A 20206-nucleotide genomic window follows, 5' to 3' on the forward strand; every position below is an offset into this window, starting at 1 on the left:
TAGCTACTTTTACTTAACATAGTGTTTTAGAGATTTCTCCACAATTGTTGCATAGGTCTGTGGTTCTTTCCTTTTTATTGTTGAGTAGTGTTCCAGCATAATGAAATACCTCCATTTCTTTAGTGATCTGCTTGTTGGTTTGGGTTATTTTCAGTTTAGGGCCATTATGAATAGAGTTGCTACAAATATTTTTGTGGACATGTGGCTCCATTTCTTAGATGAATACCTAGGGGTGCAATGGTTGTATCATATGGTAGGAATATGTCTAAACTTTTAAGAAACTGCAAAATGTTTTCCAAAGTATTTATATTTTTAAAATGTATTTTAGGATTGTATGGTTCCGGACTTCTTGTTTATATAAAACTGACCACAAGACTTGATTACGAATGCACTATTCACATTGGGCTTACAATGACATTTCCTGTGACAGTGAGGACTTTGTGATTATAGATGGCTAGCTTAGCCATCAACACCATTTTCCCCATAATTATGCTATAAATTAGGGGTGACCCCTGAGCCTCTCTCATAAGAACTTCAGTATCTGGAAGGTTAACATGAAATTCTCTAAGGTGTTCTTAAGTGGTACCTGAAGGAAAAACATGCTATAATGTCACATAAGTTAATAATTTTAAGGAGCCTATAGGCCTGGCAGTGAAATTAAATGCTTAACAATAATTCAAAAATGGCTTACAGAAACTTAAAAATGTGAATCATTTAGTGGGGCTGAAATTATGCTCCTGACATATATGTGTGACACATGAGAGCACTTACCTGGGAATTTATTACCAGCTTCTGAGCAAACAAAGCCTGACCTACATTTGACTAAAGTCAGCTGTCTTTGGTTAATCCTATGGGCTTCTTTTTATTAATGTCACAATTGCTAATGTGGTATAACATTGTCATTACTGAATAGCACCGCGGGATGAGCTGCAGCTGTTATTTCTCTTTCTGAACCTACTGAGTCATTAAATCTGAGTTTGGGGGAATACAAGTTGTAAAGATTATTCAAATTCTGATTGAGAAATAGGACTACTGGGAAATTGTAGGTACATAAAGTATAACTTTGAATCAATCAAGGCTCTTTTTTTTTTTTTTTTGTAAGCTTGAATGTTCAAAATTGTTCCTTAGGTTTAATTTGAAATAGAATGTCAAAGAATAGAGGGTAAATGTAAGAAAATAAAAGGACAATGATATTTATATGCAAAGGCTTTTTTGCTGATGGGAAAGTGATATGTGGTTATTGAGAAAATATTAGGAAGATCATTTCCTTCAAAAGACCAAAACATTTTGTCGTAAGAATCCTAATGTTAATTTAAGAATATGCTTTTGTTCTAACAAGACAGAGAATAATTGATTTCTCTTTAATAGCTAAGTGAAATTTTGTTGTATTGCTCTTGGTGGTCCTTGCAAAAATTTCTATCTTCTTTTAGAATTCTTACTTTGCCTTTGGTCATGATTAGTATTTTGTAAAGGGTATGATCCTGCAGTTCCTAAACTGAGCCTCAGAAAGTTTTCAGTTTGAGGACAGTATAGCAATATTCAATATTTCTTGGATTGCAAATTAGCTCCTAGCTCAGGAAAGTTTTCAGTTTCTTCAATAAGATTCTACTACTACATTCCTTTCAGCGGTATTATATATTTGCAAAGCTTGGTTTTTGACAGTTGCTGTGATAAATAACAATTACCACATGAAAAGCAATGGTGGATGAGGATGGCAGTGACCAATCTGATTTCAAAGTTTGAGAAGTTGTGCAGTGCCCAGTAGATGCACACATCCAATTAGTAAGTACGTGTGGTTATTTACAGATGGAATAAAAACATACTTTCCTTCAGTTCATGAGTATCGTTGTTTTAAAAAAAATGGCTACTAAGTTGTTAGGACCAAAACCAAACAACAGACAAACAGAAAAACAAAATACTTTACCAAGTAGGGTTCTAACTACTTTGTAAATAAAACAGTTGGTTATTTTCTTTGATCTGGGCATGCTGAGGAAGTCACAGAGTCACTAAGGATCCCTCCAAAGATAGAAATTTTGTGAACCTCTGGTATAATCTGATGATCATTTACATAATTATTGACCTTTTATGTTTATTCAAGATCTGTTTATGTTGGCCTGTCATGTGTTTTTTTAAAATTTTATTTATTTATTCGTGAGAGACATAGAGAGAGAGGCGCAGACACAGACAGAGGAGAAGCAGGCTCCATGCAGGGAGTGCGATGCGGAACTCGATCCCAGGACTCCAGAATCATGCCCTGGGCCAAAGGCAGGTGCCAAACCGCTGAGCCACCTGGGGATCCCCGGCCTGTCATGTGTTTTTGATGTTATTTAAAAATGTTGCCCCTGATAGTTCAGTGCACTGATAGGTCAGAGATTGGCATTTCTGAAGCTCATTCTTCTGGATGATATTTCGGAAGTCAGATGCCTGCAATGACTTCGTTGACTCCAAGAAAAAAATTTGAGTTGAAAAATCTTCTTTTTTTGCATCACATCCATGGGTATAGAAGTCCTGGATACCTGGACTGCTGGTTTCCATGGTATGACTGAGAGTGTGGTCTGTGGACCAGAGCTCATTAGAAATGCAGAATCTCAGGTCCCACCCCCGACCTGCTGAATGCGAACCTGCATTATAATGAGATCTCTAGGTGATTCAGTCACATTACAGTTTGAGAAGTACCACTGTATCATTTCTATCCCATCCCACCTCAGCCTTCCCAGACAGAATCCTCCATTCCCTTTGAATGTGTCTTTAAAACCTAGTTTCTCTGTGCATTATTTGTTTGGGGCTTTACTATCCACTTGTTAAACTTTCTAAGAAATTAATGCTCGATAGTAGTTGAAATGTGCTATCATTTTCCAGACGAGACTTTGACATAGTGTCACACCGGATTATTTTTGTCTTATAAATGTCTTCAGCATCTCCCAATGCGGCCCAAAGCCCTTACTTTTTATCTTCTAGCTATAGTTTTGAGGGTTAGGCTCTCTATAAACCCCACAATGAGTTTCCCCGGTGTGGAGCAGAAGGTGTGGATGTTGGCATGTGAGATGGGAAAAAAATGCGATGTTCAAAGTGAGAAAGGGCCTTTCCATACTCCCCAGAGAGGGGCCCATATGGCATCGTTTTCGGGTCCCATCAAAACTTTAAGGCATACCTTCACCTTGTGCAGAGTCCTTGATGTCCTACCAAGGAAGACGTCCTCACATCTTGCAGCAGGAACCCATTGATACGGCGCCCACCTTGACTTCCGAATGGGACAGCGCATCCTCAGAAGCAACGGTGATGGCGGTGATGGCGCCTGCATCACACATCGAAGACGCTTGTGCTGATAGCTCAAGCCCTTGAAAACCCAGCCAAGGTCAGTGTCGTATCCTCCAGGAATCCTGGCCGGCAAGATGTGCTGGAAGTTGCTGCCGCCACCAGAGCCACCTCTGTTGCCGGCCGCCCCATCCTTGGACCTTCGCCAAGCCAGCCCAGGCAGTCCTCCGAGGGCCGCGACTCCCGCCGTCACTAGTCCCGCTGCTGACCAGCAGCGGCCCCGCACAGGTGCGGTCACCTGTGTCACACGGATGCTCCTCGGGGCCACGTGGACATTTCCAGCCCAGGCCGCAGGGGGGCGCTGGCCCAGAGCCTCTGCGCATGTGCAGCCCCTCCCGAGGCCCACTCGGGGAAGGAGGCCGCGCGGGTCTCTCCTGCAGAGATCCTGAAGGGATGGAACAGGAAGAGCAGGCTGCTGCCGCGGGCCACGACGGAGAAGGAATTTCAGGGTGAGTGGGCTGCCGCGGCTCCCGAAAGCACGGACACTTCCCGTGGGGCGGCAGGCGGAGCTGAGGGCGCTGCTGCCCTGGAGGCCTCGCGCACCGCGCGCTCCCGGGACTGGCCCGCGTGCCTGCGAACCCTCACCCGGGGGCCTTACGCTGTTCTTTCACAGACTTACGCACAAAATGGCAATAAAGCTGATGGAAAATAAGCAGTTTCTTTAAAAAGAAAAAAAAAAGTGGGAAAAAAAGCCACTTTTCAGCGGTAGAAACTGAGGCCCGGTGCAGGGGGCTTGCTGTGCACTCAGGCAGTAACAGCCGCGCTGGGAATGGAACTGGTGTCGTCTGATTCCAGTCGTGCTTTTCAGTGAAAGTGATGATAGCCAACATTGACTGAATTCTTACGTGCTGGGCACTGTTCTATGATCAGCACATATGCTGTCACCGAGCAAGTGGGCATATTATCTTGCTTTTATGCTGCATATGAGGAGGTAGATCCTATTACTCTCTTCATTTTACAGCTGCAGAGACTGAGGACATTATAACTTGAGCTAAGCGTCTTTTATTTATTGAGTATCAGATCCCACTTACCAGTTTCTTGTCTTTTGTTCTTCAGCATTTCCGGTGTGAGATTGGACTTTTTTTTTTTTTATTCATTACAGACACACAGAGAGAGGCAGAGCAGGCTCCATGCAGGGAGCCCCTACGTGGGACTCGATCCCAGGTCACGCCCTGGGCCGAAGGCGGCACTAAGCCGCAGGGCCACAGGGGCTGCCCTAGATCGGACTTTTTGGGGCATTTCTTCTTCTCGGTGGGGTGATGCTGAGCTTTGCAGTAGAGGGTGCTGGAAGGACACTGCGGGAAGAAGGGGCTCTCCACCCCCTGGCTGCTTTGTTTACTTTACCCTGCTCCTGCTGCGGTCAGTCAGGGGTGCACGTTGCTCTGCCCCAGCTGTGCACCACCGGAGGAGGGGGCGGTCCCTTAGCGACTTAGCCACCTTGTTCTGGTCCTCCATGGGAGCATTGCATGCTCCAGTCCTTGTGCCCCCAGTGGCTTCCCAGCTCCTTCTGTGTGCCCTCCCACTGAACTTTGCTTCCTGTGGCTCTCCTGGTGTGGACGCTGTGTGCTCCAGGCCTTGGGCTGCAGTGGTACTTGACTCCCTCTGCCTGCCTACTCACCAGCCACAGCCCGCTTGTACCTCGGGGTGGAGGTTGTTGTTGTGGCTTGCATAGCAGCTCAGGTCCAGGCCTGATCCAGGCAACCCAGTGAACTTCTTTACCATCTCATGAGCAGCAACCACATACATCTTCTTTGATGAGGCTGAAGCTCAGCCTTGGGGAGGGAGCCAAATTTGTCTTTTTTCTAAGTCTGTCCTTCCCTGGATTCACACTTGATTCAAGGTATCCTTTAGAGTTCTCTTTACAGTGCTCGCTTTGGCAGCACATATACTAAAATTAGAGTTCTCTTTATATCTTTATAGTTATTCTCCTGAGTTTAATAATGCTTTATATTAAACTTCTGTTTAATCATTGTGTGGTTTCTATTTCCTGATTTTTTATTTGATACAATCTGGTACAGATTGTACAGTCTGATACAATCTCCTCCCCTTTCCTCCCCTGAATAATCTTTACAACGGTCTGCTTTGCTTTATTTATGTTTGATTTCTACAAAAGTATTTTTGTATGATACCGATAAGTCAATTATTCTGTCTCTTTGAGCTCAGGGAGTGGACAAGGCAATCTCTAATAACTGATTGATTCCATAACACATTCATTCATAAAAACTTTTACTGAATGCATGTTTTATGCAAAATGTTTGAGTTCACAAGGTGGATTTGTCTAGATGAACTGGGTCCTGTAGAGGAGGCATACATTTAAACAGGGTAAATTAGAATAAAATGTGATAACTATTATAGTTGAAATGTGAACACTGCTTTCTGGGAACACAGTGACAGAATGACTCATTCTGTCTGAGGGAGCTGGTGCAGCCTCATCAGAACTGGATCTGGAGGAGTTTTCCCAGATTCAAAGGATATGAAAGTCTGTATAGTTATATATGAGGTTATGTATATAATTAGAGACCAAGTTTCTAGACTTTCTTTATTGGAGAGAGAGATTATTAATATGCTAATAAAAGTAACACAGAAAGTGAGATGGTAAAATATTGTTGTTCTGGACCATACATAGTCCTGGCTTTGTCATCAACTCACTGGGGGACCCTGGTCACAGGAAACTTTGTGGAACTATGCTTCTCCAACTATAACTTGATACTTTTAGATTATATAGTCCTGGGTGTCTCTTCTAACTCTAAATGGTATACAACTTAATGGAATGTATTTAAATAGCAGATGCTAGATTTACAAAACCAAAACAAAATTTTAATGAGAAACAGTCTGAATTGTATTTTTAAAAACAAGTAAGGTAATGTTTAGTTCAATAATAGAAGACGTCTTGGAGGAGGTCTCACAAATAGTTGTTTTAATTTGGGTGAATTAGTGTTACTTATTATTAAATTATGCTTCTAAGAAATATTTGTAATCATGAAATGCTGGCTTTATAATGGATATTTTATATTTTCTGAGCAAATAATAAAGTCAGCCTTGCTGACAGCCCTCATGTTTTGACACATCTTTAATTACACCGGTGGCTATAGATAGATGTTCCTAGGGATCAAATGGTAAAAGGGCAAATCATCAGATCTCCCACTGTGGAAATTTTTCAGAGGCTGGGAGAGAAGCTGAGAAATAATTTTTTCAATGAATATCATGAGTGAGAAAGAAAATGTCCATAGTGTTTATATATTAATTTATCAGTATGGTGTTGTTAAAAGTCTCAGAAAATATTAGTATTTGAAATTATTTTAAGATACTTAACACTGGAGGTGGCAAATGGGATTTTTAACAGATTCTACTTGCTCTATCTATAATAGCTTGGTATTATGACTGGGGAAATGGGCTTTGGAGTGAGTTTGCCTTGACTGAAATTCTAGTTCTAGCACTTAGCGTCTGTGATAGCTTTGAAAGGTCACTTAAATTCTCTTAGCCTTAAGTTTACAGGTCTTCAAAATAAGGACTGCAGTAATGGTACTTACATTATAGGATTAAAAGAGGTGATATATGTCATGAGTTACCAGTGTCTGGCTGGTATAGAGAAAGCACTCAATAAAAGTTAAGATTTATTATGATCACTAGAGCAGATATCTCAGGAAAACAATATCGAGGACAGATGCCAAAAGGATGGGTACAAGTCTTGGATTAGGAACTGACTACTTTTTTTTAAAAAAGATTTTATTTACTTGAGAGAGAGAAAGAGAGAGCAAGCATAAGTGGGGGGGGGGGGGCAGAGGCAGAGGGAGAAGCAGACTCCCCCCTGAGCAGAGAGCCTGGCCCAGAGCTCAATCCCAGGACCTGAGATGAAGGCAGATGCTCAAACGACTGCGCTACCCAGGCACTCTGGAATTTGCTAATTGTTATTATTACTTACTCATTGAATCCTTGTGTTAGTCCATTATGGCCTTCAATTTCTGAGTTTTTTTAATTTGTAAAATTTCACTTTTTATGTCTGCTTCCTTCCCTTATAGAATTGTTGTAAGGATAAAGTGATAATGTGTATATGAGAGTAATTTCTGCATGTTGTGGACCAGTGGAAGTGATTACTGTAAGGCAATATCATCTTTCCCCCTGAGGTTCTTCATTCTTTTCTCCACCATCCTAACGTATAAAAGGAGTCTTGAATAAGGCCTAATAAGAAGACAGAAACTTGTTAAGCATGATACATATTTACTTTTTTTTCATCAAAATTAAAGATTTATTCTGTGAAAGACTTTGCTAAGAGGATGAAAGGAAAAGCCACAAATTGATAAAACAGACTTATAGACCACATATCTGACAAAAAGACTTATTTCTAGAATAGGTAGAGATCCCTCGACAATCAATAGTAAAAGAATTAACAATAATCTAACTTAAAATGGGCAAAACATTTAAACAGACATTTCAGTGAAGACGATATGCATATGGCAAATAAATTTATTGAAAGATGTTCAGTAACATTAGCCTTTGGGAAATGGAAATTAAGAGCAGGTTGAGATATCACTACATATATATTAAACAGAATTAGAAATAGTAATAGTATTAATGATGGCAAGGATGCAGAGAACCCAATCTCTCATACATTGTCAGTGGGATATGCCCAATGGTACAGCCAATCTGGACAGCAGCCTGGCAAGTTCATATAAAACATGTGTACTTACTGTACAACCCAGCAATTATACTCCTAGGCATTTATTCCAGGGAAATGAAGACATATTCACATAAAAACCTGTGCCCAAATTATCAAAGAAGATTGATTTGTAATAAACAAAAACTGCAACAACCCACATGTTCTTATTGGGTGAATGGTCAAATAAACTGTGGTATATTTATACCATGAAATACTATTCAGCGACAAAAAAGGAAGAAAGTATTGATACACACAGCAATTGTGGGTAGATATGAAGAGAATCGTGCTAAGTGAAAAAAATCAATATCAAGAGGTTACATGTAACAGTTTTGAAATTCCAAAATTATGTGGATGGAGAATAGGTTCATGGAGATGGTGTTGGAAGGGTCTTGTGGCTGTAACTCTATAGAGTCAGAGTTGGCCACTGAGTGTGTTACCTTTAATGACACTCTGCTGCTTTGTGTAATGGTACCTCTTTTCCATGGCATATTCTGTTGATTCTCTCCAAAACATATTGAACTGTTCATGTTTTTACCTCCTTTGCTGCCACCATAGTACAAGATACCATTATCTGTCTTTGAGGAAGTTGCTGCTTCATTGGTATTCTGCTTCTACTCCTGACTCCTTTTAAGCCACTTTCCACTTAATTTCCTGGGCAATGTTACTCTTCTGCTTAATGCCCTCTAATGGTGTTCCATCATACTTAGAATAAATTCTTAACTCTTTACCACAAAGTCATGTATGATCCATTTTCTGCTTACTTCCCTGATCTAATCTTCTGCTACTTTCATGTTGCCTACTGTATGCTGGCTTTATGAGTGTGCCTTCCTTTAAGAAGGCCAAGTTCATTCTTGACTTAGCATCAATCTAGTTGTTCTGCTATCCCAGAATATGTTTCCTTCTTATGGCTTCCCTCTGATTCTCTTGCTATGACTATTTCTTATCATTTTGTGGTCTTCCTAGAGAGGCTTTTTTTTTTTCTGGCTATTTCATTGCACTGTCCTATTTTAATTTTCACCATAGATTTCATCACCATCTGATATCTTCTTTGAAAGTTAGCTTCAGAAGAACAGCATCCTTATCTGTCTTATTTGATGCTTCATTCCTAGGACCTAACAAATATCTGGCATACAATAGGTGCTAAAAATATCCAATAGTTGAACATATAAGTTAACCTTTGAAAGAGGTCAACATCAGCAAGAAAATAATGCTATTGCTGCTGCTTTGTCTTCTTTTGGTTGTTTCACTTAGAAGACTCTAAAGGACTTAAAATATCCTCCAGGATAGGATCTCAAAGGCTTGAATATATCTCCTTCATCTACTCACCTCATGGAGCCTGGAATTGCTCTCGGCTTCGAGAAGGGCCTGACTCTTTTTTGATATTATAGCTGATATCTGAGGAGGATAACAAATAGAGGAAAAAGCCTGAGGGCACCATCAGCAGTAAAATGGATCTTTAGCAGTAGAACGTCTCCAAATAAACTATTATTGTATGTATATTCATACAATGGTATATTAGAAAGGGAGAAATGCTGCTACATTCAACAACACAGAGGACTCATAGTCATAATGGTGAATGAAAGAAACAACAGTGTATAAACTGTATTGTGTAATTCCATTTATATGAAGTTCAAGAAATAGGCAAAACTAATGTATGGTGACTAAAGTCAGAGCAGTGGTTACCTTTCAGGGGAAGATATTAACTAGGAGGGGGCATGGAGGAATCTTTTAGAAAGCTGGAAATACTGTATACTACATAAAAATGTATTCCCTTTTACAATTAATACAATGGAATAAAAGTATTTTATTTTTTTAAAAGATTTTATTTATTTATTCATCAGAGGGAGAGAGAAGGAGAGGCAGAGACATAGGCAGAGGGAGAAGCAGGCTTCATGCAGTGGGACTTGATCCTGGGTCTCCAGGATCATGCCCTGGGCTGAAGGCAGCGCTAAACCGCTGAGCCACCTGGGCTGCCCAAGTATTTTAAAATACTTATTTTAAAAATTCATGAGTGTAATAATAAAAAAAGACTGAGGGAGGCGGTCATGGGAGAAAAGAAGAGAGATCAGACACTGTGTGGATTCACTTTTTAAAAAGATTTTTAAAATTTATTTGAGAGAGAGAGAAGTACATGAACACAGGGAGAGGAGCAGCCAGAGAACAAGAATCTCAAACAGGCCCCCTGCTGGCTTCAGAGCCCGACATGGAGGTCTGTCTCATGGCCCTGAAATCTTGACCTGAGCCAAAATCAAGAATCGGACACTTAAATGACTAAGCCATCCAGATGCCTTTGTGCAGGTTCATTTCAGGTAGATCTAGTATAGACCCATGAACCTTGAGTTCTATGGGTAGGTGAGATAAGCCAGCATGAAACTTCTCCTTAGAACTTCACCTACACGTGCTCCAAGACTTAATCAGCCTAACCATGGGATCACAACTCCAGTGCTTAATGAATACTCAGAAGGTCCAGAATCTTTCAAGAATCAAGATTTTAGTAGCAAAAGCAAGCATAAGAAATGCTGATTTCTGTAATCTTTAAAAAACATCATACACAGTGACACGTTTCATGCAAAATTTAGCTACATGATAATGCAAAAGTGACAAGGCTGACTGCCCTCTGAAATAAGAAAACAAAACAAAACAAAAAACGAGACAATGTAAATTTATCATGCACAGTAGTCACAGAGGCTTCGATGGCACAAATTAGTCAAAGGAAAAGTCCTCACCACCTGACCTCCCTTATGTACCAATTCATATTTCTCTCTAGTTTAAAATGAAATGTCTTTCTTTAGTATCATGTTCCCCTGAACTCTGTGAAGGGAAGGTCGTGGCAATAGGGTCAGCTGGCAGGAGACATGGCATTCTGAGGCTTGTATAGCCATTTAATTAAATGAAATAACAGTCAATGCCAATAGACTGCTGCTTGGATGATTTGCATTCTCCATAAATTATGGGGCAGATATTTATCCTTTGTGGATAAGGGTTACTTTCCTCCCTTTTGGCTCAAATTCCCTCTGATTTTTCAGAATGATCAAGTGCTTGGAAATAAATTTTGTGTGGTTTGTTTTATTATTAAAGATGTGAGGGCAGGGTGTATGTATGTGTGTGTGTGTGGCTGAAAAGCCAATTTCTAACATAAAGCCCTTTCCTTACTTGTGCACATGAAACTTGTATTTCCATGAGCATCCGTGGTTGGCATTTTGAAGAGCATCATGCTTGCAATTCTTTATAGAAGACTCAAGGTTGGCTTAAAGGGTTGGCTTGAAAAGCACAGCTTGTTTCCTTATTTCAACAGAACAAAATAGCTCATCTAGTTTGCAATCTGCAGCCATCCTGAATTGGGTAGCATTGTAGTAAGTGGTACATTAGTCCCTGTCTTTTAGAGTCCCTGTGGGTTCCCCTTTTAGTTGCCCTGTTTTCTCTGACAATTCATAAGTATACAGCATGTTCCTCCTACCCTTTGCTGAGATTTCTCCCGCCTGTGCTCACACATGGAACTACATTATTAAGAATAAGCTGGTTCCTCTGGCTTTTGCTTTTCTTATTCGCACAGGAACTTAGGTTCCTATGAGGTATTCCTCAAGGATTTCTAGGTGTTCCTAATGTGTATCTTAGTGTGACTACAAACCAGGCAGTCTCATGCTAGGTGCCACTGTGTCAATAATTATGTGTCTGCCACAAGTGAGGCCCAACAACCCTTGAGATGGCAAAGCCAAAGTGGGGAAGAATGTATGATGATTTAAAAATGTGGCTCCAAATTCTTTGATGTTACTTAAATCAAGTTGAGTTTGTGTCCCTCCTCATAGATTATAGGCAGGCCAATCATTGCTGTGACTAACAGAGTATGGAGAAATGATGGTATGTGGCTTCTGAGGTTAGGTCATAAAAAGCTATGCACTGCCACTTGGCTCTCTTGGAACATTATCTTTCCAGGTGTTTCCTCTTGAGATGCTCTCTCTCAGAATCCAGCTGCATGCTGCAAGACCAAGCCTCACAGAGAGGCCATGTGTAGGTACTTTGTTCAACAGTCCTGGTTAAGTGGAAACTTTGAGTAAAATGAGTTGGACATGTGAATGAAATAGCCTCCAGATAATTCCATTGCCAAAATGTCTGAATCACCCCATCCCTCTCACTCTTCCAAGCTGAGGCCCAGATACCATGATACGAAGATGAGCCTTTCCTCTGCCTGAGAGTCATGAGATATGTTAAAATTCTTACTGTTTTGCACTCTTCAGTTTGGAATGGTTTGTTATGCAGCAGTAGATTACTGAAGTAGAATGACTTACTTTCCTTCTGGATTTTGTGCTCTGCTTTGTCACAGGGCCCCAAGTAGTGCTATTTATGCCTCTGAGTCACTCAGATTCAGAATTGCCCCTTCCATCCTATAGCTCAAGCTTCTTCAGTAGGAGAAGACTTGAGTGCTTGGTTTCCTCTTCTATTCATATAAAGGTTGAGAAGACTTTTACCTACTCCCTGGCTCTGTTCTACATCTTTTCCAGACTTCTTTCTCCTAACATTCATCAGCATCTCTGTGTCAACAGACCTCTGGTGGGCACAGTTCACCAATTTCCAAATGTACCCAGATGATCTTAGTCCTAGTTGTTCTATTGGTAATACTAGTCCTATTGATACAGCTGACTTCCATTTAAATTTAAAAAGGGTTTGATGTTTATTGACTGGGGATGACATGAGTAAGTACAACAGGGGGAGGACTAGATATTTATCTTGTGATCTACATATGGAACCCAAATGCCTGACCCCCTCTACACCCTCACCACCGAAGTCCTCATAAGCACGTAGTGAGGACTTGGGAGAGAAAAAATTCTTTGCCCTCTCTTCTTATGTTCAGTTTTAAAATGGGCTAAAACAATGGAAATTTAACTTTTCTTATCTAGGGGATGCCACTTGAAAGTAATATCAATTGCCTAACCCCATAAAAGAAGGAGAAATAAAACATTTCAAATTTTTTTGTAAGTATGAAGAAGCACTGATAATGCTGATCACCTTTTGCACATCATGTCACCCAGGCCACCAAGATTCTGTGGGTAATGAAGTAGCACAGTTGGAGGGCTGATACCTGAGTTCTGAATTAATTTCACACTGGCCTAAGAATTGAATCACTAGTACCTGAGGTGGATGGAGCATTGAGAATTACTAGTCCACTTTTTTAAAAAAAATTTATTTATTTATGATAGTCACAGAGAGAGAGAGAGAGAGAGGCAGAGACATAGGCAGAGGGAGAAGCAGGCTCCATGCACCGGGAGCCGGACGTGGGATTCAATCCTGGGTCTCCAGGATCGTGCCCTGGGCCAAAGGCAGGCGCTAAACTGCTGCGCCACCCAGGGATCCCCTAGTCCACTTTCTTTAATCACAGGAAAGTAAACTGAAGTTCTGTGGGTATTTTTTATTCTCACATTAATAAGTCCTGTGAGACTGAAGTCATGAGTTGTGCAAAATCACACTATGGTGGTGAAATCTGGACTTCTGTGAGGTAAATCAATGAATTTTTGGTAAATGAATAAATTTAGAAGTACCTAAAAGATGTAGATAGTGTGTTTAGGTTACGATTCCTCTACCTGGTTTCTCATTTTGGAATCTTACCCTGCATCTTCCATTTACTAGCCTTGTCTTTAGATAATTCATTCAACTTCTTCATGTCTCAGTCTCTTCATCTGTAGACTGGGATAATGATACTTGAAAGAATTGTGGAAGAAGAATTAAGTGGGATAATGAGGCAAAGAGACTGGTACTCACTAACGTTTCTATCTATTCTCAGATTTCCCACCAACACTTGCAGTTAGGTGTCATTTCCTGGCTGATGAAATGTGAAAGTACTGTGCGTCACTTCTGGAGTGAGGCATTAAAAAGTTGATGACTAATCCACTAGTCTTTGTCTTCCCTTGCTGTGACAGCTGAGAAGGTAGCATATTATAGGTGGCAAAGCTACAAGATGGTAGAGCTTTAGTCAGCCTGGGTCCCTGAGTGATAGTGTGGAGCAGAGTCCTGGCTACTATGATCAGATAGGTTGCAAAAATGAGAAATAAACTTTTCCAATGTCAAGCCACTAAAAATTTGGATGACTTGTTACTGCAGCATAAGCTTAAGCTATTGTAAATAATACAGATCTTACAGGAAGTAGGATGCTGTTGTAATAAAAGCATAAAATATTTATGTTTTAAATATTAGCCTAAGGGTTGGACAAAAGGCATTAAGGATAGTGATCTCAGAGGTCAGAAGAGTGGCAATCCATGTTATGTAGTGGCAAAATGTTTGGCAGTACTGACATCTGATAGAACTTGAGGAGATCAAATTCTAATGAACTTTGAGTTCTAGGGGAAAGCCTGGAAAATAGAATATTTTCTGAAAGCATGCTTCACAAAGAACTATTGATGCAGATGTTGGTCCATGGAATTTCTGGCAATCAAAGAGAAAGTCTACTAAATATTTGAGAGAATCAAAAAAGAAACCACAGAATAGTAGAGCCTTGGTCAGATGGGTACCTGAGTATTATGTGGATTAAAATACTGTGCTAATCCCTATTAGATGTGAAATGCGTGCAAGAAATGAACCTTTCTGTGTTAAGTCATTGAGATTGGGAATTGTTGCAGCAGTGGAAGCCTTGTCTATACTGATTAACATAGTATATTACAGCATTAGTACAGTGCACAGAATGAACCCTCGGTAAGTGTTACCCTATACTTCTTATGTTTGTTATTATTGTTATTTTTTTGCAATAATTGTTAAAGTGTATGATTGTGGTCAGTGGAATCTAGATCAGTCTAACAGAAAAAGAGGATAAAGCTGTGGTAGTCAGAGTAGAGAATAGTGTTAATTTTGGTTTATACAGGGATTGCAAAATGAAATATAAATCAGAGAAAGAGAGGCAGTGTAAATAAATGAGTTGAACTAGAAATTGGGAGAACAGGAACTTTGTGCTAAGGGTGTAGTCAATCATGTTTACAGCTAATACACGTCTAGTTTTTCCAAGAGAGGCTATAAAATCAAAGCTTTATATGAATTTTCCAAGAGTTTGGAGTGTTGGTAATTATTTAAATATTTAACAAATACTAGGTGGGCCAGGTATGACTCATGGACTACTAGTTGTTCTCCACCAGAAAATTGACCCTAAGAACCAAAATGTCTAATAGCCAACGAGGTCTCTGAGGATAAATCTCAATATATCATAATTTGCAGAATCATAAATGTTCAAGGTTACTGTTGTTTGGGTTCATCTTCAACTCATTTGAAACTTACATTCCCCCTGCAGCATCTCTGCTGAATTGTCTTCCAGCTGAGAATTGAATTATTTCTGGAAGTATGTGGCTTACTACTTTATGCATCTTTGTTATCTTCAAATTGTTAGGAAGTTCTTATGTATTTGAGATGAACTCTGCCTCCCTATTGTTCCTCCTATCCTCTGCCTCCCACTCCTCCCTACCTCTGCCATTGGCTTATACCCTATAATCAATTTTCTAAAGCTGGTAATCAATTCACATAGTGACACTATGGTAGATATCTTTTTTTCTTCTAAGCTACTCCTCTTCTTCCCCTCTCTGCCCACTTTTTCTGGCAGTAGCACCTTCCTTTGAGTACTCTGTGTGTTGAAGAATTCCAAGTCGCCATACCTAGTTCCCTGCCTCTTGCCCCACCCTCACCCCAAACCAAGCTACCAAGGATCCAGAATTGGCGAACTATTTTATCACCCAGGCTTTGAGGATTGGTGCAGGGGTGAGTATGTGCCCTGAACTGGGCACCTTGAAGTCTTCTCCGTAGATTTAATATAAGGCATTGTGAGAGAAAAACTCTGTCTGTGGGTTTCCCAAACAAGGAATATCTGTGTTTCTTCTACCCCCAAACCATGCCACAAACAGTAAGGTGTCTGTAGCAGAAGAAAGTGATGGACGAAATTAAGAAAGTGGCAGAGCAGAAGAGAGAGAGAAATGAGAAAGAGCAAGAGAACAACTTCTATTTCTCTGTGACTCTTCATCCTTGTATCCTTGTCTTTCTTAGGTATGAAAAAAATAGTTTCACTAGTTTATGTTGAGTTCCTATCATTTACACCAAAAGGATCCTGATTTAAACTATGTTGGAGATCATGTGTGTAACAGCCTACATGTGATACTATAGTTTTAAACCCCTTCTTTGAATTTTTGTATTCTTTTATATATTATTATTCAGAGCATTTATGTTTTCTAGTCAAGTTATCTGCAATCACTCGCATCTTAATTTTATATTTCCGATAAGTTTAAATTATTATGCATTTTAGATGAAGCACATTCATTTTAACTCTTGAATATTTCTGTGTTCAGTCATTTTATTTTTGTTGCAAATGTTTTTGCATTTTTAAAATTTGTTATGTAAACTAACTCTATACAAAATTGATTCCATTTCTTTTAGTGAGCTTTTACTCTTTGACACTAACAGCAAAAAGATGTGATGGCTATGACGAAATGTTCTACATTTCATACATCATCAAGCAATGTTGCATCATGAAATACTTATCTGCATTTCTAATAATTATAGTTACTCATTTGCAAGAAATTGCAGGCACTTCTATTTTTTCTTTAGGTTGCTCCCACCCTTATGAGTTGGGACCAGGAACAGAATTCTGTAGCAGTTTGCTTTATTGCTATTTCAAAGCAGGTCTTTGTGTTAAGTACAATTTTCTGTAAGGATCACACTCAGGGTAGTCCAGTGGATTATGTCAGCTGCATGTAAGGAGTGTGACATTCATCGAAGTTTAATGTGTTTTCCACCTTGACTAGTCACTGAGTGTCATTCATGCTTTGAGCACATTTTTTAGGTTTCAGACATGATCTATCACAATATTCCTGCCTGTCCAAGGGATGGTGCCATTACTATGGTTACCTTCTGGCTGACTGGCCCCATGTAGTTCCCAGTGTTCTTCATTATACACCAGCCCAGGTGCTTCTACTTGGAAATTCTAAACACACTGGAAATACATTGAGAATAATAAGTAGAGCTAAGAAGAGATACAGAGAATTAAGGCAGTAAAGGTTTAACTTCGTCCTCAGGTAAAACATCCAGCTCTCCAGGGCTGAGCAGGTTTTCTTCTCCCTCTGGTTCACATCTGCATGGGATATCTCATGGCATGAAAGCTTTCTACACATCAAAATGGGTTGAAAATGAGATTTTTTTGGAACGGATGTGCCTTCTGAGAGCAATTTTCCAAAGCTGTAATTCTTATTTAGTAAGGGATTCAACAGTTAGGAAGTCCCTAATGCCCAAGTGGTTGGGGTTCTCTTTAATTCAAGTTGTCAGTCACCAACTATATATGGTGATGAATGAAGAGAATGATTATTTTTATTCACATCTTCCATAGTAGATAAATATGTCCCACTTCATTTTTTACTCTGAGAATGGAACGTCAAGATTTATTCCTTTTGTTCTGTTGCTGCGGATTTGTTAAAGACATCCTGTTATTTGATGGAATTATTTTTGAGGGAAGGAAAATACCTTATATCTTACTCTAATTTGTACCAGATGTTGGCAAGAATGTTACAGAAAACAGGTTTCAATGAGAATGTAACTATATCATACCCTATACCATATAGTACATATTATACAAGTACCGACTGCAAGCTGATAATAAGCTCATTCTTAAAAATGAACTAATTAAATTTCAAGCTCACATTTTAGATATTGCATTTTTTATTAATAAAGGTAGATTTTGAAAAAAGAAAAGATTGCCAGTCATTAATCACTATATGGAAACTAGTATTACCATGGAGCTTGCAACCATACAGCCACAAGGAGGAGCTCAAGCATCAAATTAAAAATTAACACATCTGATTAAGTGTGGTGCATGCTGCCTTTGGCAATGATTTCAGGCAATATTTATTATATGGAGGTGAGGTGATCTGTAGGTCTTTTGCTCAGATTAATACCACTCTGGGGCATTTATGTTGATATACTGGTACTTTTCAGAACATATAAATGAATATAATAATATAGACATAATACGCTCTTTACCCAGCAACCAGATGGATCTTTAAAAGAATGCAAGTGAGATTATGCCACTCCCTGGTTCAAAGCTTTTCAGTGGCTTCTTTCTGCTTTGAGAATAAACTGTGCAGTCTCTTCTGTGGCTCTGCATCATCTGGTTGTGATGTCCCTTTCTGATGCCATCTCATGCTTATGTCCCCACAAATCTGCAGCCGTGGCCACATTTGCCTTCTGACACATTGTAGAGTAGCTTCTTTTCTTCCTTAGGTACTTCACACTTCTGATTTCTTTTGTTCTTCCAGGTTTCCAGGTTTTTGCATGCCTGAGTCCTTCTCATCCTTTGGAATTTGGCTCTAATGTCATCTTCTAGATTTATTTCCTGACCACTACTGAATATAGGTTGGCCTGCCCTCCTGCCTCTCATTATTCTCCATCCTCATTCTCTGTTCATTCTTTCTTAACTTTTTCTTTTTTAAGACTTATTCATTTTAGAGAGAGAGAGAGAGAGCAAGAATATGGGGGGAGGGGCAGAGGGAGAGAATCTTCAAGCAGACAGACTTCCCACTGAGGGCAGAGCCTGACAGAGCTCCATCTCACAACCCCGAGATCATGACCTGAGCTGAAATAGAGTCAGACACTTGATGGACTGAGTCACCCAGGTGTCCCCATTCTTTCTTAACACTTATACAAGCTGTAATTTCTTTCATCATTTATGTGTTTCCCACTTGTTACCTGACTTCTTTGTTTGAATATATATTAGAGTAGGAGCTTTGCCTGTTTTACGCTGCAGTATCCACAGTGCCTAGCACAATTCCAGGTATTAAGTATGTGTGCAATACTCATACATTGACTGAATTTTTATAATTGGAGTTTAATAGAACATGACTGGGTGTAGTGTGGGTCTGAAATCATAGTTGTGGAAACAGTTTTAAAAAATTAGTCTCCAGGGCTCCTGGGTGGTTCAGTGGTTGAGCATCTGCCTTTGGCTCAGGTCATGATTCTAGGGTCCTGGATCAAAGTCCTGCATCAGGTTCTCTGCAGGGAGCCTGATTCTCCCTCTGCCTATGTCTCTGCCTTTCTTTCTATGTCTCGTGAATAATAAAATAAAATATTAAAAAAATTAGTCTCCTACCTCTGTGACTTTTACTCATAGTTTGAAGGGCCACTCACTGATGCCCCAACAATACACATTATATTCCTCCTGCCCCCAAGAAGAGGCAGCAAATGCCACACAGTGAAATCTAAATGGACACCAATATAGATTACAGCAGCATTGCTGGACAAACAAAATTAAAATTAAGCAAAATATGCTACCATCTTCCACTGCTATCTGTATTATTTGACCTGTGAGAATATGAACTTTTTTTTTTTTTTTTTGAGAATATGAACTTATTTCTGAGGAATAGCTTCTTTGGCCCAATCAGTTGGTACTTAACTGTGGCAGTGTCACACCAGTTTTGGAGGTACAGATAGGACTGGCTCTTGGTGATCCCATCTGTTAGATGCAGAAGGATATTTGGCTTGTTTGGAGCTGCCGGCCTTCCATACAGAGGTCTTTGAGAAGGCCCTCATATCTTCGCTTCTCCAAGAGTCCATCTTTGAGTATGGACAAGTAGGTCCCTTTAAGACTAGACCTCCTGATCGTGTGAATGCTCACAGGAAATTATTGGCTCTTCTAAAATCATGTCCTAGAACACATTAAGCTTGAGTTTCTGCCTAGTTTATTATTTCACTAGGTATAACATATTTCACTTTATGTGGGTTTGTAAATAATTTCTGATTCTTTCAGTAATGACCAGTAATTATTCAACCTTGCTAATTTTCTCCTTCTTCCCAGGAACCTTAGCCAAAGTAGTACATTTATTTATCAAGAAAATAAACACATGATTCTGGGAAATGTACTCATGGAAGATTTCCCAATGAAATATATTTGATTCTTTCACAGGACGGAAGTTGACACGTTATCTGTTAGGATGACCATTCCAAAAACCACACTTAAATATTTAAAAATTTGGAGAACAACAAAAGAAGTTAATTTATATTTTTTAGCATAAATTCTAAGGGATCACTTTGTCAGGATGTGGTATTAAAAATGTTCTTTTACTTTTGGGAGAATTGGAAAAAATAAACACAATTGAAATAGACTATCAGTTTCTTTGCACAGGTTATAACTTAATGGGGAACAGAGATAACCTGACACTATATGACTTATTTACCAGAGCCTAATGAGAGAGGAGACTAGGATTTAGGTGTCTTAATCTGTAACAT

The sequence above is a fragment of the Canis lupus genome (genome assembly GCF_048164855.1).
Source record: "Canis lupus baileyi chromosome 16 unlocalized genomic scaffold, mCanLup2.hap1 SUPER_16_unloc_3, whole genome shotgun sequence".
Classification (NCBI taxonomy): domain Eukaryota; kingdom Metazoa; phylum Chordata; class Mammalia; order Carnivora; family Canidae; genus Canis; species Canis lupus.